General features: G+C 43.5%; 1 protein-coding gene across 4 annotated transcripts in view; it reads left to right on the top strand.

The window, feature by feature from the left end:
- SLC9A9 (solute carrier family 9 member A9) overlaps positions 1–22,537 on the top strand; it is a 690,054-nt gene that overhangs the window by 520,018 nt on the left and 147,499 nt on the right. The window lies entirely within an intron of this gene.

Here is a 22,537-nt window from a genome sequence, read left to right as displayed (position 1 = left end):
AGACTCAAAGGAGGAGAAAAGGAGAGAGGGTTCAGGGTGAATGACACTGTGGGTGCATGAGGCTGAGAGGAGAAAACCCACACCGCCACCTTGGCGACCGTCAGGCCTGGGAGTGTGAGAGAAAGAGAGGCCATCGTGGGAGAGAGCAGCTGGAGAGACAGAATCAGAGGTGGAGAGCCAGGTCTCGGTGATAGCAAGGAGGTGGAATGCTCTAGAGATGAATAGGTCATGGATGGCAGGGAGTTTGTTGCAGATGGATCTGGCGTTCCATAGTGCACAGGAAAGAGGGGGGTGGGTTGTGTATTTATGTGGATAAGGTTTTTGGGATTGCAGAAGCGAGGGGGGGTCATTGGGAGGGTGGGGGTGCGGGGGCGAGTGGTCAGGATAGGTATGGGATGGGAGGGGGGAGGAGCAGTTGGAGAAAGTGAAGATGAGAGATTAACAGCCATGAGGAACCGAAGGTGAGAGGGTAGGTTAGTGAAAGCAGACAGAGGGATTTGGGAGGACAGACAGCGTCTGTAGTAGATTTGGTAGAAAACAGAGTGAGATAGAAGGTAACAGGCAAGGAACTACTGTCGGAGAGGAGACCAGTGGGTAAAATCAGGTTGATTGAGTAATCCAATTAAGTATGAAACAACAACAAGTGAGAGGATGAAGGGAACAGAGAAGGTCAGAAGTGAGGCAAATGTGAGCAGGCGTGAAGAGGGAAACAGAGTGCAATAAATGTGTGGCAAAGATAAAAGAAAATAATAGTGAATGAGTAAATTGAAATACAATGTTGGAAAAAATATAGATAAAATGAATTAAATGTCAAAATTGAGCAACAGGTTACAATAGGATAGAAAGAAGATGAATATATTTCAATAAAACAGAATATGAAAATTTAGACTGTGTTTAAACTCACCTTTTTCAGTATTCTAACTCACCTGCTTCAGTTTCCAACTCACTTAAGTAATCAAGCTTCACTTTAGTATGCAAGCTTGGGTGGCAGAAACCGAGGATTAGGAATATGGAGTAGAAAATTGTCTAAGAGAGGGAAAAGCAAACGAGAGGAGAGGCAACTGCTGGTGAGAGCTTACATTGTGAAGAGCAGGGGCAGGTAGAGAGGAGTGACACTGATAGGGTAAAAGTAGTTATGAGCATTTTAGCTTTCACAGAAAATACCTCCCAACTGTTCCGGGGCCAGCAGTGTCCTGTGGTGGGGGAGAGGCAGTTGGGAGTACCCCCTGCCCGCCTCTCTGCGGTAAATAGCCGCTGTGGCACTCTCAGGCTCCCGCTTCCTGTCCCTCACAAGTTTGGAGGTATTCATAAACTGAACACATCATAACTTAAGGGTTCTGAACAGATTCGAGTCCCAGATCAGATCTACCTGCCGTAGAGGTAGTAAACCCCTTTGCCAGCCCTGTTTAGTACAGCTCGCTAAGCAGCAGTCATTCGCTTTAGCTTCTAGCCCAAAGTTTGTGTCCTTTACTTTCAAAATTTACAAATCTATCATGTACATTGATGTATAATTCCTATAGCTGATTAAATGTTCAATATATTTTCTAGATCTCTGATGTATGTTTTTTGTCTGTATGTCATTTTGTTCTCTTTAATAAATATGCAGACGAAGTTCCTATTACTTTGTCTGCTTCTGAGTTTTATGACCTAATAAAGAGTGTTATTTTGTACTTGGAACATATCACAGCTTGCAGACTAGCACTTGTGCTGTGAAATGAACCGGTGACACAGACTATTTCTGTGTCATCTAAAACAAACTGCAACGCCACGGATTGTTTACATTTTATTCACAGTTGTGCCCATATATATTAGGATAGAGACACCGGTTTCCTAATTCTGGTTCTGAACACCACCGTAATTGATTTGAAATTGAACAATGGAGAGGCAATTGAAGTGCAGACTTTCAGCTGTTATTCAGAATATTGTCTAGACCAGGGGTCTTCAACCCATGGCCCGCGGGCCACGAGTGGCCCGTGGAGCTGATCTCAGTGGCCCCCTGCCTGCCGGCCCGCCATGCACAGGATTTTTTTTTTAAGTAAAAGAAAATGCTGCCGAGGGAGGCAGTGTAATGGAGTCCCCTTGGGTGCCGCCTACCCGATTTCCATTGGCTGCAGGCAGGGCAGAGGAGTGGATCCAGCGCGGCTGAGGGAGGAGGAGGCACGTCTGGTCACGAGCTGGGGAGTTGGGACCCGGCGAAGCTGCGGGAGGAGGAGACGCAGCTGGCGGGAGCAGGGGACCTGGCACTGGAACTGCAGGAGGAGGAGGCACAGCTGGCGGAGGGGACCCGGCAAAACTGCAGGAGGAGGCATGGATGGTGGAAGCAGGTGACCCGTCAAAGCTGCAGGATGAGGAGGTACATCTGGCGGGAGCAGGGGACCTGGCAAAGCTGCAGGCATTACTGGGGGCATTGTGTGTGGGGCATTACTGGGGGCATTGTGTGTGAGGGGCACTGCTGGGGCATTGTGTGTGAGGGGCACTGCTGGGGCATTGTGTGTGAGGGGCACTGCTGGGGCATTGTGTGTGAGGGGCACTGCTGGGGCATTGTGTGAGGGGCACTGCTGGAGCATTGTGTGTGAGGGGCACTGCTGGGGAATTGTGTGTGAGGGGCACTGATGGGGCATTGTGTGTGAGGGGCACTGCTGGGGCATTGTGTGAGGGGCACTGCTGGGGCATTAGGTGAGGGGCACTGCTGGGGCATCATATGTATAAGCAGGAGTACTGCTGGCATTATGGTCTGTGGCATAATGGGCATCAGTGTGGGGCATAATGTGCAATGGGCATAATTTTGTGTGGATTAATGTGTAATGGGCATCACGGTGCGGCATAATGTGTAATGGGCATTATGGTGCATGACATAATGTACAACAGGTATTACGGTGTGTGGCATAATGTCTAATGGACACTATGGTGTGATGCACAATGTGTAATGGGCATTACGGATAAACAGTGTAACAGTGTATATTGATTTAAGTAGCCTTTCATTGTTTGGGTTTGATCTGTGAGGCATACTATTTCACTGTGTGGGCCTTCATGTTTATATGTCATTGTGCAGCCTTCAGTCAACTTAAGCGTGTGAGGACAACGACCATTCCTGCGGTAACCAATGTCTGGTCATGCAGGTTGCGAAAGAGGTGTCAGGTAATTGTTTTCCTGCTAGGTCACACTCGTTATCATTAGACCACGCCCCTTATAATTAGGCCACACCCATTTTTGGGAGCACGCCTACGGCGCGTGCAATTTATTCAATATCAAATTATATATGGGGGGGGGGGCACATATTTTACTGTTTGCACTGGAACCCAAATTGGCTGCTGATAACTATTAGGGTGTGTGTGTGTGTGAGTATGGGCGGCTGTGCCAACTATCTATGAAGGACTGTGCTGACGTTATAGGGGAGCTGTGATTCTATGGGGCTGTCCGAAATTCCGTAGGCGATTTTAGTGGCCCTCGGGCTTCACTGGATTTTTTTAGGTGGCTCACGCTGTCTTAACCCCTTCCCGACATTTGACGTATATATACGTCATGGCCGGGATGTACTTCCCGACACATGACGTATATATACGTCATGGCTTCAAACTGTCACTGCGTCTAGAGACGCAGTGACAGAGGGACGATGTCTGCTGTCCCTGACAGCAGACATGTCCCTGCATGCCCAGGGGGGCTGCGATGCCGCCCCCCCGTCGGCGATCGCTGTGATTGGCTGTTCAGTGTGAACAGCCAATTACAGCGTTTTCTGTGTCACCGGCGAATAACGTTCGCCGGTGACACAGGGATCGGAGGTGATTGGTGCTGTAAAGTACAGCACCAATCACCGCGGGGTGTAAGGGTGACACTGGTGTCACCCCACCTCACCCCGCCCGCCCCCAAAGGCCGTGATTGGTTCGTCGGACCGACGAACCAATCACAGCCATGGAGGGGGGTTTAAACTAACGGTGACTGCACTGCAGACGCCATTCCGGTCTGGAATTGCGTGCAGTGCGGTCACCGTGCCTAGCTGCCGCAGTATACTGACCTGAACCTTACAAAATACTTACCTGATCACTGCCTGGATCTTGCTACTTCTTGCTTCTTGCTGTGACTTCCTGTGCAGTGTTGTGCTGTGTTGTGCTGCTGCAGTGTCATCGAGTATAGATAGAGAGATAGAGAGAGAGAGATAGAGAGAGATAGAGAGGGCTTGTGACAGAGAGTGCTATATTTTGTGCTGCTGCAGTGTGATAAAGTTATAGATAGAGAGATAGAGAGAGATAGAGAGAGATAGTGACAGATTATGCTATATATTTTTTTTTTATATAACTGACTGCTGCCCCCCCTTTTGTGCTGATCAGTATAAATTAACTGATCAGCAACTTTTTGGGGGCGCAGGGTTTTATTTTTATATAAATACCTGTCAGTGCTGCTGCTGCAGTGTCATAGAGTGATAGATAGTGAGAGATAGAGAGAGATAGAGAGAGAGAGATAGTGACAGAGAGTGCTATATTTTGTGTCTGCTGTCCCCCTTTTGTGCACCCCCAGCAACTTTTTGGGGGTGCAGGGGTTATTTTTTATATATATTACTGTCAGTGCTGCTGCTGCAGTGTCATAGAGTGATAGATAGTGAGAGATAGAGAGATAGAGAGAGATAGTGACAGAGAGTGATAGAGAGTGCTATATTTTGTGTCTGCTGCCCCCGCCTTTTGTGCTGATCACTATATCTGAGGTGATCAGCAACTTTTTGGGGGTGCAGAGGTTTTTTTTTTTATATATATATACCTGTCAGTTGCTGCCAGTTGCACTGTCAGTTGCACCAAAGGTTGTGCACCTGCTGCCCCTCACTGGTAATCAGTGTCGCATCACTGATCACCTTTTTTTTTTATTTTTGAGGGTGCTGTGGGGTCTTTTTTTAATTTTTTTTTTTACACACACTGTGATTTTGTGGGTGTCCTGTGGCCACTGTGTGCTGATTAGTGACGTACATCACTGATCAGCTTTTTCGGCACAGGGTTGATCTATTTTTATTTATTTTTTTGATCAAATTCCTGTTGCCTTTGAGCGCTGTTCAGTGACGGACGTTACTGACCAACATCTGTGCTCAATTTTTGGCGCAGGACCTTTTTTTTTTTTTTAACCCCTTCAATTTTTTTTTTTTTATAACCCCTTCAATTTTTTTTTTTTTTATTGGGATCAAATTCCTGTATAAAGTATTTTTTTTTTCTGCACTACATACACACTACACACTACATACCCCCCTGGGTTGAAATAAAGTTTGTACCCCCCCCCTACACTATACACGTGTTGAAACATTTCACTACCAGAAACACAAAAATAAAAATGGCATCCCAAATGTCATCCCAAATGTCATCCCAGTCATCCAGAAGAATGTATTCAGCGGAGGAGGCATATGCCATGCTTGCCCCTGACTCTGACACAGCCAGTGATGCAAGCGGGGAATTTGAAGGCTTCGTCTTAAGCTCCTCTTCCTCCTCTGGTGATGAGGGACCCCCTCAAAGACGCCCCCGTAGAGCAGCTGAGACCCCCCCCCCCCAATAATTGATCTCGTATGGACCCCACCACCAGACAATTTTGAGCCCCAGGTTCCTGAGTTTTTGGCCATGCCAGGAATCCAATTTGATTCCACAGGTCTCAGAGAAATTGACTTTTTCAAATTATTTTTCTCTGATGATTTTATAAATTTAATGGTGGACCAAACTAATTTATATGCCCAGCAGTTCATTGCTCAAAACCCCACGTCATCATTTGCTAGGTGGACCCCTGTAGATGCAGTAGAGATGATGACGTTTTGGGGTCTGGTGTTTCATATGGGCATAGTAAAAAAGCCAGAAATTAGGCAATATTGGAGTACAGATGTTCTGTACAGCACCCCATTTTACCGTATGGCCATGACTCGGGCTCGTTTTGAGATGATCCTTAAATTTTTGCATTACAATGATAATGCACAGTGCCCACCCAGAGATGATCCCACCTTTGACCGGCTATTCAAAGTCAGGCCGGTCATTGATCATTTCAGTGCCAAATTTGAAGAGATGTACATCCCTGAAAAATTTATTTGTATCGACGAGTCCCTTATACATTTTAAAGGAAGGGTTAAATTCCGCCAGTACCTTCCCAGTAAGAGGGCAAGGTATGGCATAAAAATGTATAAGCTGTGTGAAAGCACCTCAGGGTACACCCACAGGTTTAGGGTATATGAAGGGAAGGATTCAAGAATTGAACCGCCAGAATGCCCCCCCTCCCTCGTAGGTGTTAGTGGAAAAATTGTCTGGGATTTAGTGCACCCCTTCCTGGATAAAGGTTATCACCTCTATGTGGATAACTTTTACACTAGCATCCCCCTGTTTAAGGCCCTTGGTTCAAGAGGTACAGCAGCTTGCGGTACTGTGCGTAAGAACCAAAGAGGCCTCCCAAAAACGCACATTGCCCAAGTAATGAGAAGGGGTGAAAGCAGGGGAATATGCACCGAAAATATGTTGTTGGTCAAATATAAGGACAAGAGGGATGTCCTTATACTGACAACAATTCATGGAGACAGTACCACCTCCGTCCCTGTACGAGGTACCAGTACCCACACCTCAAAACCTAATTGTATCCTGGATTACAATAGGTACATGGGCGGAGTGGATCTTTCAGATCAGGTACTGAAGCCGTACAGTGCCCTGCGGAAAACAAAAATCTGGTACAAGAAGCTGGCCGTGTATATCATCCAGATGGCACTGTATAACGCTTACGTGCTATTCCGTTCTACCAGCCAGAGGGGGACATTTATGCACTTTCAAGAGGAAGTCATAAAGGGCCTAATATTTGGGAACCAGCAGGCAGAGGGCCCCAGTACTTCTAGTACTGGCCCCCGTATTGTACCAGGGCAGCATTTTCCTAACGAAATCCCCTCCACTGCAAGAAAGGGCAGGACACAAAAAAGGTGCAAAGTTTGCTATAAAAAGGGAATAAGAAAGGAAACTATTTTCCACTGTGAAACTTGCCCCGACAAACCCGGCCTATGTATAAAGGAGTGTTTTAAAATATACCACACATCTATGGATTATTAGGTTCATCATTTCACCGTGCTTCGGGGGTCTTGCTAATGCCACATAGCACCCACCATTCATTCCACCAGAATCTGAGCTGCAAAATCCAAAAATCACTCCTTCCCTTCTGAGTCCTGCCATGCACCCAACTGGTATTTTTTGGTCACATATGAGGCATTGCCATACTCGGGAGAAATTGGGGCACAGATTTTGGGGTGCTTTTTCTCCTTCGTACCTTCTGAAAATGAAAAATTTTGAGCCAGAACTGCATTTTTGTGTAAAAAAATGTAATTTTTCATTTTCACTGCCAAGTTGTATCAAAATTGGTGAAACCCCTGGGGGTTTGAAATGTACACTATACCCCTAGATGAATTCCCTGAGGGGTGTAGTTTGCAAAATGGGGTCACTTGTGGGGGGCTTCCACTGTATTGGTGCTTTGGGGGTCTTGCTAATGCGACATAGCACCCACCAACATTCCACCAGAATCTGTGCTGCAAAATCCAAATATCACTCCTTCCCTTCTGAGTCCTGGCACTTTTTGGTCACACATGAGGCATTGCCGTACTCGGGAGAAATTGGGGCACAGATTTTGGGGTGCTTTTTCTCCTTCATACCTTCTGAAAATGAAAAATTTTGAGCCAGAACTGCATTTTTGTGTAAAAAAATGTAATTTTTCATTTTCACTGCCCAGTTGTATCAAAATTGGTGAAACCCCTGGGGGTTTGAAATGTACACTATACCCCTAGATGAATTCCCTGAGGGGTGTAGTTTGCAAAATGGGGTCACTTGTGGGGGGGTTCCACTGTATTGGTGCTTGGGGGGTCTTGCTAATGCGACATAGCACCCACCAACATTCCACCAGAATCTGAGCTGCAAAATCCAAAAATCACTCCTTCCCTTCTGAGTCCTGCCATGCACCCAAATGGTATTTTTTGGTCACATGTGAGACATTGCCGTACTCGGGAGAAATTGGGGCACAGATTTTGGGGTGCTTTTTCTCCTTCATTCCTTGTGAAAATGAAAAATTTTGAGCCAGAACTGCATTTTTGTGTAAAAAATGTAATTTTTCATTTGCACAGCCCAGTTGTATCAAAATTGGTGAAACCCCTGGGGGTTTGAAATGTACACTATACCCCTAGATGAATTCCCTGAGGGGTGTAGTTTGCAAAATGGGGTCACGTGTGGGGGGGTTCCACTGTATTGGTGCTTGGGGGGTCTTGCTAATGCGACATAGCACCCACCAACATTCCACCAGAATCTGAGCTGCAAAATCCAAAAATCACTCCTTCCCTTCTGAGTCCTGCCATGCACCCAAATGGTATTTTTTGGTCACATGTGAGACATTGCCGTACTCGGGAGAAATTGGGGCACAGATTTTGGGGTGCTTTTTCTCCTTCATTCCTTGTGAAAATGAAAAATTTTGAGCCAGAACTGCATTTTTGTGTAAAAAAATGTAATTTTTCATTTGCACAGCCCAGTTGTATCAAAATTGGTGAAACCCCTGGGGGTTTGAAATGTACACTATACCCCTAGATGAATTCCCTGAGGGGTGTAGTTTGCAAAATGGGGTCACTTGTGGGGGGGTTCCACTGTATTGGTGCTTGGGGGGTCTTGCTAATGCGACATAGCACCCACCAACATTCCACCAGAATCTGAGCTGCAAAATCCAAAAATCACTCCTTCCCTTCTGAGTCCTGCCATGCACCCAAATGGTATTTTTTGGTCACATGTGAGACATTGCCGTACTCGGGAGAAATTGGGGCACAGATTTTGGGGTGCTTTTTCTCCTTCATTCCTTGTGAAAATGAAAAATTTTGAGCCAGAACTGCATTTTTGTGTAAAAAATGTAATTTTTCATTTGCACAGCCCAGTTGTATCAAAATTGGTGAAACCCCTGGGGGTTTGAAATGTACACTATACCCCTAGATGAATTCCCTGAGGGGTGTAGTTTGCAAAATGGGGTCACTTGTGGGGGGGTTCCACTGTATTGGTGCTTGGGGGGTCTTGCTAATGCGACATAGCACCCACCAACATTCCACCAGAATCTGAGCTGCAAAATCCAAAAATCACTCCTTCCCTTCTGAGTCCTGCCATGCACCCAAATGGTATTTTTTGGTCACATGTGAGACATTGCCGTACTCGGGAGAAATTGGGGCACAGATTTTGGGGTGCTTTTTCTCCTTCATTCCTTGTGAAAATGAAAAATTTTGAGCCAGAACTGCATTTTTGTGTAAAAAATGTAATTTTTCATTTGCACAGCCCAGTTGTATCAAAATTGGTGAAACCCCTGGGGGTTTGAAATGTACACTATACCCCTAGATGAATTCCCTGAGGGGTGTAGTTTGCAAAATGGGGTCACTTGTGGGGGGGTTCCACTGTATTGGTGCTTGGGGGGGTCTTGCTAATGCGACATAGCACCCACCAACATTCCACCAGAATCTGAGCTGCAAAATCCAAAAATCACTCCTTCCCTTCTGAGTCCTGCCATGCACCCAAATGGTATTTTTTGGTCACATGTGAGGCATTGCCGTACTCGGGAGAAATTGGGGCACAGATTTTGGGGTGCTTTGTCTCCTTCATTCCTTGTGAAAATGAAAAATTTTGAGCCAGAACTGCATTTTTGTGTAAAAAATGTAATTTTTCATTTTCACTGCCCAGTTGTACCACAATTGGTGAAACCCCTGGGGGTTTGAAATGTACACTATACCCCTAGATGAATTCCCTGAGGGGTGTAGTTTGCAAAATGGGGTCACTTGTGGGGGGGTTCCTAAATTTTAGCATCTTATAGTGCCTAGAAACCTACATGGTGCCTAAAAAATAATCTCATAAAAAGGAGGCTCCAAAATCAAGTAGGTGCTCCTTCTATTATGAAGCCTGTGGTTTGGTCAACGTGCACACTAGGGCCACATATAGGATATTTATGAAAACAAAAGAATTGGGGGAATCAATTTTTAGTCACATTTCTCTAGTAAAATCTACTGTGTTCCTTAGAAAAATGTATTAAAATTGCAAATCTGCAAAAAAAATGAAATTTTGAAATTTCACCTACACTTTGTTTTAATTCCTGTGAAACACCTAAAGGGTTAACAAACTTCCAAAATGCTGTTTTGAATACTGTGAGGGGTGCAGTTTTTGAAATGGCATCATTTATGGGGGTGTCTCACATACAAGTCCCTCAAAGTCACATCAGAACTGAACTGGTCCCTAAAAAAATCAGTGTTTGAAATTTTCTTGAAAATTTGAGAATTTGCTATTCATATTGTAAGCCTCCTAGTGTCCAAAAAAATTAAAAGGAAGTTGAAATAATGATGGAAACATAAAGTAGACATATGGTCTATGTTAGTTATTAACTATTTTGAGTGGTATGATTATTTGTCTCACAAGCAGAAAATTTAACATTTTGCAAATTGCTAAATTTTCCATTTTTTTACGACATTTTGGTATTTTTCACAAAAAAACACAGACTGTATCGACCAAAATTTACCACTAATTTGAAGTACAATGTGTCACGAAAAAACAATCTCAAAATCACTGGGATAAGTAAAAGCAAAAAAAAGTTATCCCCACTTAAGTGATACATGTCAGATTTGAAAAAAAGGGCTCTGTCAGGAAGGCAAAAACTGGCTCTGTCAGGAAGGGGTTAAAGGTTGAAGACCCCTGGTCTAGACCATTTAGGAATTGCAAACATTTTACAGTCCCCTATTTATGGGCTCAAAAGTAATTAGACAAAATCACTTTGAAAATCCTTTGTAGGCAAAGATTGCATGATATATGGAACCAATGGACTCCACAGTGGACTCCACTTCTGCCCCAAGAAATTCTGCACTGGTTCCCAGCCCAGGGCTGGCAACAGAAATCTTGTGGCCCTGTACAATAATATTTCTGGGGCCCCCACCTAATCCCAAATCCACACAACCCTCTTCTGCACGAGCCTCATTTAACCTTTTGCTGCTCCAGATCCTGCTTTCAGGTGCTGACTTCTCTCGTTCTCAGTCATGCTGGCCTGGCTCCTGCCTTCTGCTGGCCTGTCACTTTCACAAAAGAACGCCGAGCACTACGAGCAGGCACGGAACAGACAATCCGCGCATGCGCTATAAAGTACAGGAACCAGAGACTGAGGCCAACGTGCCAGCAGTGGGTATGGCTGTGCGACTGCGGCCCCAGGCCGTGTGCACACACAGAGTAGATGGCTCTGTGCGCCTAACGGCAGGGCGCACACACAGTAGACAGCAGTGGCACACAGCGAGTCAGTCAGACTCTGCCACACACAGATGGTGCACAGTAGATGGCCGGGCCGCAAATGTCACTGACTGGCCAGCCAGCTAGTACAGGCGACAGCCGTGATGGGGCATGGAAGCTCTTTGGCCCTTCAGATCTCTGGGGCCCATCACACTTGTCCCCCCCTGTCACCTGCCCTGTCCCAGCCCTCTACATACTGTAATATTGTTTACACTCCTCACCATCACATACACGTCCCTCTCTACACACTCCTACATACTTCCTTCTGCCCCCTCCGATCAGCCAATGACTGATGCCTCTATTCTGGTTACTGCATCCTAGGTGCGTGTATACAAGATAATATCCGTGAGGCCCCCCTTTTCTGGAACAAGCTCCCTCATATTATTCAACTCTCTCTGACTTAAACAGGCGTGGAAACCCCCTCTGTTCAAATTGTGAACAGAATTGTGGCCCTAATAATGCGCTTAAAAAAGCAGCACCCCTATAGTGCCCCGCTGTTAATAAAGGCACAAATAGAAGAAAAATGGAAAGAGGAATAGAGGTGCGCTATAATAAATCACCACTTCGTGGCTATGTACATACAATAATACAAAATGATTTTTAAAACCAAATGGACATTTATTGAAGGTTTTCCAGAATATAGGAATTCATCCACACTTTTTTATGAATGCCACATATATCATGAATCCGCGGCCCGACGCGTTTCATCCATTAGGACTTCATCAGGGGCAATGAATCAATCCAAATGTAATATGTCCTCTTACGCAATGCGTGAATGGAGGTATCCACTAGCATAGTGGTAACTATTGTAGTAAACTACTGCAATGGTTGTAGAAAATGGTTAGGACCCCCTATTTAACAATTGGTCCAACAGAGCTTCGGTAGATATACTCAATGACAATCGGATAACATTCTTCTGTCCACAGTAAAAAAAAATTAGCCTCTCAAAGTGAGAGAAACTGTAGATCACAAGTTCCCAGGGAGCCAGTGATGTTCCATATGTACGTTGCTGCTATCCACTTAGCCTTCTAAATAAAATATTATAATAATAATAATCACCAAATGCTGGATTTCCGCCTTTGTTATGCTTTTAAAGGCCTTTAATGCAGATGTCTTCAGTTGGTGTTTGTAGATCTTTCTGTTTTCAGTATTGTCTTCAGCAAGTGTAATGCATGTTTGACCGGGTTGAGATCATGGGATTGACTCACCTATTACAGAATATTCCACTTCTTTGCCTTAACAATATCTGGGGTTGCTTTCGCAGTATGTTTTGGGTCATTGTCTATCTGTACTGTGAAACACTTTCCAATCGACTGTGCGGAAACCACAGGTCTTGGATTCTCTGGGGTAAATTCACTAATATGGAAGTTCTATTGAAGATGGGATGTTACCCGTAGCAACCAATCCGTTTCTATCAATTATCTTCTAGAAGGTGCTAAATAAATAAAAAGTAGAATCTGGTTGCTATGGCAACATCCATCTTCAATAGAACGTCCCTCTTAGTAAGTTAGTTCCCTCTCCTTTAGCTCTGTTGTACCATTGTCTACTCCTCCAGGAACACCACGTGATTGCAGTATGTTTTTTTTATCACCCTTTAGAGAACACCAATACTAAACTTATAATATACAGTATTTTTTCCTGAAACAATACTGTACCTGTTAGTTAGGAACTTTGAACGTGCCATTTGTAATTGTCACATTGCAAATAACAGAATCTAATTATGTTTTAACTTTGTATGCTACTAGATCTTATTCAGTGAAAGTTTATATTATTATAAAATATGATTCTCTTCTCAGGCATAATAAAAAGATTCCATTTGTTATTGCGTTTTACATTTTTGCAAGCCAACTAAATAAAATGCCCTGTAATTCTGCAGCTATCATATGTCATAGCTTATTATTATTGAATTACATTGACTAAAAAACAGATTTGATTAACCTTGTGCAGCGTGAATTCTGCTGCTGTGAGTGAATTATTAAAGTTTGCTAAGTTTATGAGAGAAAGAATTGCTGGTAAATGCATTTCTATTGAGAGCAATAGATTGACTTTTGATTTGCACTCTTAGTTTATTATAAGGATTTGAATTATGAATACAGATTTCAAAATGCAATCAGACTCACACTGTGCTGTCATGTTGGGCATCCAGCAGTGAAAGGGGTCAGTTAGGCCTCTGGATATTTCACCGGGAAATCTGTATATTATTGGTGGCAGGTAGTTTTCAAAAGCACAAATACATTTTAATGGAGAACTCCCAGAATCTATTTTCATTTATTCCTGTCTTTATGGTTGTACTTTTTTTATTTTGTTTTTGGTTTATGTCACTTCATCCTAGGAAACCTTTCCCGTACATTCCATTTTCTTAGTGTCCGCTTAATACATGGAAATGCAGTATAAATTGCTGCACCGAGCATATTACTCCCCAAAACAAAGATTACTAATGGGTACAGCTACCGACTCAAATAGTTTTAAGTGTGCTACTCCTGTATGTGGGAGTGCCCCAGGGCCGGTGCAATGTTTACTTGCACCCTAGGCAAACTGTCAGCTACCGCCCCCCCCCCCCCCCCCCAGCAAACTGTCAGCCGCCCACCCCCCCCCACCCCTACCCCAGTTGCACCCCTCCACTAGATGCAGCGTGGGGGATCATACATGATGGCGGGTATGCGGGCAGGCAGGGAGTGGCAACCGCCAGTGTCTGTGCCTGGGAAGGGTGACACTGGCTGAGAGACAGCGGCAGTTGCTGGTGTCAGTGTCCGGGACATTCGTTGCAGGCGGGCGGGGGTGGGTGTGCGGGCAGGCAGGGAGCAGTAACCGCCAGTGTCTGTGCCTGAGACATTAGACACAGGCGGGCAAGTGTCCGGGCGTCGGGTGGGCCGGTATGCGGGCGGGCAGCAGCCGCCGCTGACGGTGTCAGTGTAAGGCAGCAGCAGCACTCACCCACCCGCCCGGAGATTGACAAGTGTGCACAGTGTGGTGTGTCCTGGTGTGATGTCCAGCAGCGCACCGGTGGGGGGAGATGGGGTCGGGACTGTCTGCTGTCAGGCAGCCAGAAAGTTTAACACAACGGGCGGGCTCCGGCGGGGGGAATAAATACTCACTGAATGCTGCCTGTGGCTCTTTGAATTTGGATCGCTGGTGCTGCAGCTTCCTCCTTCCAGTTCCTTCCTCCGGCTGGCTCTCCTCTGCGGTAGCTTTCTCTGCAGGCTGCTGCTGTTTCTGGCAAGCTGCAGCTCACTACCGCCCTCCAGTGGCCGGCGCCCTAGGCAGATGCCTAAACCTGCCTAGTGATGGCGCCGGCCCTGGAGTGCCCGAAAGCTCTTTCCTTTGGGCTTACTATAAGTCAATAGATTCGGTCTACAATATAGGTCCGTATTCAGATTTGATTGCAGTACAAATTTGTTCTCAAAATGGGCAAAACCATGTGCACTGCAGGTGGGGCATATGTAACGGGTGAGATTTAATAGGATGAGATTTTCAGAAAGTGAGAGATTTGGTGAGAAATCTCCAGTTTTTTTTTAAAGCGGCAATCATTTACACTGCAAAACCAGTTTGATTTTGAAGTGTAAATGATTGCCGCTTTAAAAAAACTGGAGATTTCTCACCAAATCTCTCACTTTCTGAAAATCTCATCCTATTAAATCTCACCCAACATGTGGAGAGAGTGTTACATTTGTGTGTTATTTTGTTTCTGTGCAGGGTAAATACTGGCTGCATTATTTTTACACTGCAATTTAGAATTCAGATTCAACACACCCCACCCAAATGTAACACTCTCTGTACATGTTACATCTGCCCCACCTGCAGTGCACATGGTTTTGCCCATTTTGAGAACAAATTTGCCCTGGGATCAGATCTGAATAAGGGCCATAGTATTTATATTTCTCCTACCACAGAGTGGGCTCTGGGACATGTGTGTGTGTGTGTGTGTGTGTGTGTGTATTTATCTATCTATCTATCTATCTATCTATCTATCTATCTATCTATCTATATATATATATATATCTATATATATATATCTATATATATATCATTAGATCATATTTGTCCCTCATAGACAAAGGGTATTCCTAGATAAATTAGCTGCAGCGTCGTGTAAACCTATTTTGTCTCGGTGCATCTTATATGACACACTGACACAGTCTTTGTTCCCACCCAGAGTCTCCTATCTTTTCCTAGCAGGCTGGCTTGAAATGTCTCTTAATAAAGATAAATGTACAAAGAAATTCTTTGCTATCTTGTTGCCATATATTAGGTCCCTATCCTGATCCATAAAAGAAGATTCTCTGAGAACAGCAGTATTGTTGATGTCATGATATATTATCCATATTCTGGTACCCCTCCCTTTTGATTACTTCCTAGTTTTTGTGCTATCTTAGTATCTTGATTTGTTATTTTGACTAAGGGTCAAAAGCAGCGAGCAGGAAAAGGCCGCCCGGCTTGAGTGAAATTCCGCCCATGTGCACGACTGCGAATGCTTTCACAACCGTGTACACATGGGTAAATCCATTTGGAATCACACCTAATTGAATGGATTCCCCCCGTTCACACGGCATTGTCCAGAATTTTTTGAAATGCGATGCGTTTGCATAACTATGGATGTCACGCAGCCACTGTGACCCACAGACCTGTCTCAAAACACCTGGGCATGCCTGCCAGACGCACCCAGAAAATGGCAGGGTTCCACCTCCTAATGCTGGCTTCCTCTCAGTGAAACTGCGACCACATTGGATTTACGGTCTACACGCAGTTTCAGTTGCTGTTTCCCCTCATGCATGAGCATTGCGTACATTATTTGCAAATACAGGTCGAGTATCCCGTATCCGAATATCCGTTATCCGAATTATTCCGAAATACGGACATTCCAGAAAGTGAAAAATTTTTTTTTTTTTGCTAAAAACTCACTGGGGACATATGTAACAGCATCACTGGGGACATGATATGTAACTGGCACTATATATGTGCAAGACAATGATTGCTTGGCATTCAAATTCAGTGCTGAGATAGTACATACATTTTGTTTCACGTTTTGAAACCTTGTTTTTTGAACAATTAAAATATGTTTGTGTGTATTTTATGTGGTAATAAAATATATTTGTGTGTATTTTATGTGGTAATAAAATATATTTGTGTGTATATTATGTGTTTATACAGCATACATGCAAGATACTTCAAAATACATCATTGAAATATTAAAATATTCCGAAATACGGAATAATCCGTTATCCAAAATTCTCCTGGTCCCGAGCATTTTGGATACGGGATACTCAACCTGTACTTTAATTAGCAATCCATGCTGAATTACTGCCAGATGTATCAAGCTTCAAAAAGTGATAAAGTGGAGAGTGATAACTAGCCAATCAGCTCCTACCTATCATTTTCCAAACCCAGAACTGATTGGCTGGTTGTTTATTACTCTCCATTTTATCCTTTTTGAAGCTTGATACATCTGGCCCTTAATGCCGGGCCACGCATTATTGAATTCCCAAGGGTTTGTGGTATCGGTGTTGCAATGATTAAGAATTTATTAAGTAATAATAACAATTCTCTGTAGGAGCTATTAAAAGGCAGCAGCTTAACTTAAATATGCAATCCTATGCAATGCAAATACAGGGGGGAGGAGCCTGCACCTCCTGCCTGCATACCACCTTCTTCCAGCATTTGCAATTGCTAAAACTTCAATGCGATAACAGTTTAAGGATAAACATTGCAACTGATGTTCCTATGCACTGCAGCCTGAGTAAGTCTGGCCTTACGCAGACTCCCAGTTGCAGAGTGCCTTGCGAGGCTAAATAAAACTGTGTTGCAGCAGCAGTACTTGGCCTTTCTATGCCCACGAAATTGGGCATCACGCTCCCCGGTTTTTGCTGAACACCGACTGCCCCCAATCTGATGCCTCCCCGGACACCTTTGTCTGTTGATCAGGCAAATGCATTTGTAATACTGCAATGCAATAATTAAAAAAATGTATTTTATTTATTTTTGACTACCACGTGGAACTGAAAAGCCAATCCTGTTCTCTAGGGCCTTATTATGAGATCCATCACGCGGTTTCCTGAATAACGGGATATCACACATGTGTAGGACCCGTACTGCAAACATAGAGAGAAAAGTAAAGAATGTGTTTACTGTATTTAAAAATAATATCGAAATTTTTTAAAAAAAGACAAACATTTTACTATTCCTGCCCCATTTGATGTTGTACAATAGGGATTTTCACACTTTCATATACACCGGAGAGAGAATGACAGAAATGGCAGCCGTCACTAGATGCTGCATAGGTAAATAATTTTATCTTAGCTACAGTAAGTGGTATCCTAATACTGAAGAAGCATTTTCATTTCCAAATCGTTTTTCCTGTTCGATGCATAGATTAAGTGAGATATATAAAGTTATATCTCCTGCGAGCGTTCTGTTAGTTCTGTAGAATTGCAATCTTCAGCATTGTCTTTACAATTGGTGAATCAGCTTTGTGAATTCCTGGACTCTGCTCTTCCAATTTAGATGGCAAGATAAACCAAATTGCAATCTGACCGATAAATTGCTTTGCATCCCCCGTTTTGAAATTGCTATTGTAATATTTTCATTTATTGTTTAGTAGTTTTCTAGTTCTGGTTTTAGCAGTTTGTGGTAGATGTTATTAGCCTAGCTAGTGTAAGAATGTTATGGTGCATACACACTGTACAATTTTTTTGACCAATATTGTTCATTTTGGCCCTTCTGAACGATATTGGTCAAAAGATGTTTGTGTGTATGCTACGAACGATGTACGATGATGCTCGTACCCGCCAGTCATTCATCAAGGTTGTTCGTCAACTGTGCAGGCAGCTCAATCTGGATATCTTTTTTTTTTAAAAAGCCTATAGACCAGGCATTCCCAACCACGGTCCTCAAGGCACACCAACAGTGCAGGTTTTGTAGATATCCAGGCTTGAGCACAGGTGACTTCATTAGTATCTGAGGGATTTTGATTAAACCATCTGTGCTGAAGCCTGGATATCACTAAAACCTGCACTGTTGGTGTGCCTTGAGGACCGTAGTTGGGAATGCCTGCTATAGACTGTAGCTAGACATTTGTAAAGTTCAAGGGAAATTGGTCATCAATATCTTTCAGTGTATACATCATCCAGTGTGTATGCACCTTTTACTGTGCTGAATATGCAGAAGTTTAAAGATGATGTACAGTATACAGTTGTGCTCATAAGTTTACATACCCTAGCAGAATTTGTGATTTTCTGGCCATTTGTCAGAGAATATGAATGATAACTCACACACTTTTCTTTCAATCATGGTTAGTGGTTGTGTGAAGCCATTTATTGTCAAACAATTTGCTCTTTTTAAATCATAATGACAACAGTAACTACCCAAATGACCCTGATCAAAAGTGAAGAGTAAACAGTTGTTTGACAATAAATGGCTTCACCCAACCACTAACCATGAGTGAAAGAAAAGTTTGTGAGTTATCATATTCTCTGACAAATGGCCAGAAAATCCTGAATTTTTCTAGGGTATGTAAACTTATCAGCACAACTGTATGTATCTATTTTAATAGTAACATATATAAAAATGTTCTTGAATATTGTGGTTGGAAAAGATTCAAAACTTAATTAAGACTTAATAGTCATTCATTCATTTCTAGAACCTTGTTTTTTAAACATAACTCTCTCTGCTTGTTGGGTCTGAAAATACTATTTTAAATGTTATACTCCATCCAGAACTTTTTTCTTTGCTGCAGACAGTTACCACTGCCTATGAATTTGCTTGGTAATCAGGAATGCAGTGCCATTGATGTTTGAACTATCTGTGAAGCATTCTGTATGCCTTATATGTCCTGGACATAGCCTATAAATAAAAATGATTGAGACAGGCAATTTATTTTTCACTCTACAGGGGGTCTGCCGGCAGCCTATTCTGTGTTCCTGCAGAGACCTGAGAAAGACCTTTGTAACTCACACACCGGTGTTGAATTAAACATTTGGACAATATTGGCCATGTGTTTTGTTGTTCAGGCTGTTTTCAATCTGCCTAGGTACAGTACTGTACATGGAGATGGGGGGTGCTATGGACTGCACACCCTAAATCTAAACATGCAGATAGATTCACGGTCATCTATAGCACCAGCTCGCGGAAACAGGGACGCACGAGCATCTCACACACTTGTACGTCCATTTCCGCAATGGGGAGTGTGAGCGTCACGCACACATGCCTCATTCGTGCTGCAGCTCACCACTGCCACCTTGCCGCCCTCCAACCTTTAGAAGAGGTGTACAGTGATTGGTAGCAGTAGCATACAGGTGAGGAGGGGATGTTTCTTTGTATCTAGACCCCTACACTCATTGGACTGAGACCAATAAGCATCCTAATCCCTGTCTACTGATGTATTGTTGGCTACTTGTAATTTTCAGTTTAAAACCATTGCAGCTAAGCAGATCTGTGTAGTGTGTGGCTGTTTTGTGAGGCACACTTTAGAAATTCTACTTTATGTTGACAATAACATCTAGCCTTATAGGTGTAGAATTACCAGGCTTCCTATGCAGGAACACATAACTCCATATATTAATTCAGTATTTGATGTTGACAGTTCAAGTTCCATCCAAGGTATTATGAGAATTGTTTTAAATATAGGGGGATATAACTCAATGTCAAGGGGAATACTTCAGGTCCCATTGGGTCTACGCCGGTATTGTTCGGCAGTGGTGCTGTGAGAGAGGGGGAGGGGGTACTAATTACCCAGACCCAAGTCTGATGGATGGACCCAGTGAGGCCCCATTACCTGGCAGCATCTATTCTTAACCCAACACATGCTGCTGTGTGCTGGCCTGCAGTGTGGCCAGGGAGGTGCTTAAAGTATAGTTCTTTCTGTATTTTTTTAAGGGTGCATGACTTCACTTCCCACAATTAGGCTATGCCACCTAAAATAAAAACCTGGGTCTGCCTAGGCTCTCTACTTCCCTGCTGTTCGGTACTTTGTGCATGAGCCAAACCCATACTGTGCATGTGCAGTATGGGTCTGTAATGCCAATGCCAGCCCTTTTCCTTCTGTGCATGAGCAAAATGTCAGAAAATAACCACCCTGGTGATTTGTGCAATGCTACTGACACAGGACTCTGGAGAGTTGCGGTAGCTCCTCCAAAGGACTAGTTCTAGCAACCATGCCACATACATTGTGAACCCACCTCATCTTTTCATCAAACTCTATTAACATAATTGAGTGATTCACTTTCTGAAATGATATAGAAGCAGCTTTTATTTAAGAAAAATTACTAACCTTACTGAATCAATTCTGAACATCTTGCAGTGTGAGACTGTTGCCTCTCTAAGTGCAGGATTCATATTGTGATCAGGATCACATAGACCAGGTAAAAGTACAAAAAGCACCTTTATTTCTCCACAGCAGTCGGGTCAGTCACATGGAATTTAGCAAGCAGAATACAGTTCACAGCATCACAGTTTACAGTTGGTACTCCAATGGCCCCTACCATAGCCTATCACCTGGGCAGCTAGTCCACCGCTAGGAGCATTTGGACTTGTCCACAAAAAAAAACATTTTTAAAGTCAGCTCACAGGTGCCACCAAGCAACACTACTGCAGTTGATACCTGAGCTGCAACCAAAACCTGAACTGGATCCATGTTTAACTGCTGTAGTGTGCTTAAAAGAGAAATCTACAATTAACCTTGTCACATTATTTACATTCAGTCCTTCAAAGGAAAAATAGAAGTACATTTTTTTTAAATGTATTCTACTTTTCTAGAACTCTTGTGTTACTCTTCTGCACAGAGAATTAATTTATGATTAGAAGTTACTATACTGTAAATGGGGCTTGTCCCTATCTATAATAAGCTACCCTATCAGCTTCCAGAAAAAAAAATAAAGCCTGTTTAAGGTTTGTGTAGTACATGTGTTACACTGCAAGACTTTTATTGCTCTTGCCATGTGAGTATACCAACAGCAGGGAAAAGCCACAGAAAATTGGGTCACATATGCACAAATACCTGTAGGTATTACCCCACCCCTGTGGTCTAACTCTAATCATCCCCCTACTGGCTAACGCTAACCACTTACCATCAGGATTTGCCTTGATCTCACTGTCAGTCTTCTGACTGCTGGAACACTGACCATGCCAGTAAAATGTTTATTTTTCTTTAAGCCAGTGTTGCAAGTAAGGGGGTACGGCGTGGTACGGAGTACCTGTAAGAAATATGTTGCAGGTACGCAGTACCACTTACCCCTGATCCACTGTCATTTCTATTTTCATTTTAAGTCTAAATATAATGCATCCGCAGCCCGCCCACCCAGCGTTATGATTGGTGCTGTATGCAGCTACCGGCTACTGCTGATTTAGCCTGTCACACTGACAGGCATCAGCAGCGCCGACAGCATGAAGAGCAGGCTCCACTATTGTAAGCACAAGCTGCCTGGCTCTCCCCCAAGCAAGAACCAACCCACCCCCAGTCATTCCCAGTTTCTCATTCCCTGTCTCCTGTGTCCACGCCTCTATTGTCATTTAGTCACTCCTCTAGCTTTGTGTGACCACGCCCCCTGATGACACATGACCATGCCCATTTTTGGTGGAAGCTATCAGTACCACCAAGAAAAAAATTCTACTTGCACCACTGCTTTAAGCCACTGTTGTCTGTGGTCCTGGTTGCCGAATTTGAAAAGAAAATGATGTTAAATGCCAAACCAGGCATGTTTCACATGTAAAATTATTAACTTTACAAAATGTATGTCCAGGACAGTCATATATAGATATATAAAAAAAATCCAGCTATGACAAGCTGCCCCTTAGTAGATATATCCCAATGTCCTGGTAGTGGAAATACATTATAGAATTTAACATTTTTGATTATGTTTAGCCTAGATAGACAATGTTTCAAACATCTGTGATTATTCCCCAAGAGCAATGCATTGTCCCATGTGTTTTAATGGCGAAAAACACAGGGATCGCCAATAGTTAATTTTTTCCAGTTTTTGTTTGTTTGTTAATGACTGTAAGGCCCATACACACGGGGCGATTTTGAGCTAAATGCATATTAGTTTTGTTGTTTTGAGCTGCTTTCAGCTCAAAAGTCTCCTAGTGTGTACGGGGCAGTGGTGAGCACTGAGGCACACTCCCGCATCATCGCTGGCCCTGCTGCTCATAACAGCAGATAAGCAATGGGCGAAAATCACTCAGGGTGTGTGAGCGATTTTCAGCCCAATGATTTTCCTCATCATCGCTGTCCATACACGCTGGGCAAAATCGCCCAGTGTGAATAGACCTTTAGAACAGATCAATGAAAA

Source organism: Crinia signifera, chromosome 3 (assembly GCF_055691185.1).
Source record: "Crinia signifera chromosome 3, ASM5569118v1, whole genome shotgun sequence".
Lineage (NCBI taxonomy): Eukaryota > Metazoa > Chordata > Amphibia > Anura > Myobatrachidae > Crinia > Crinia signifera.
Note: the sequence above shows the minus strand (reverse complement) of the source record. Positions and strands in the feature narration are given on the sequence as shown.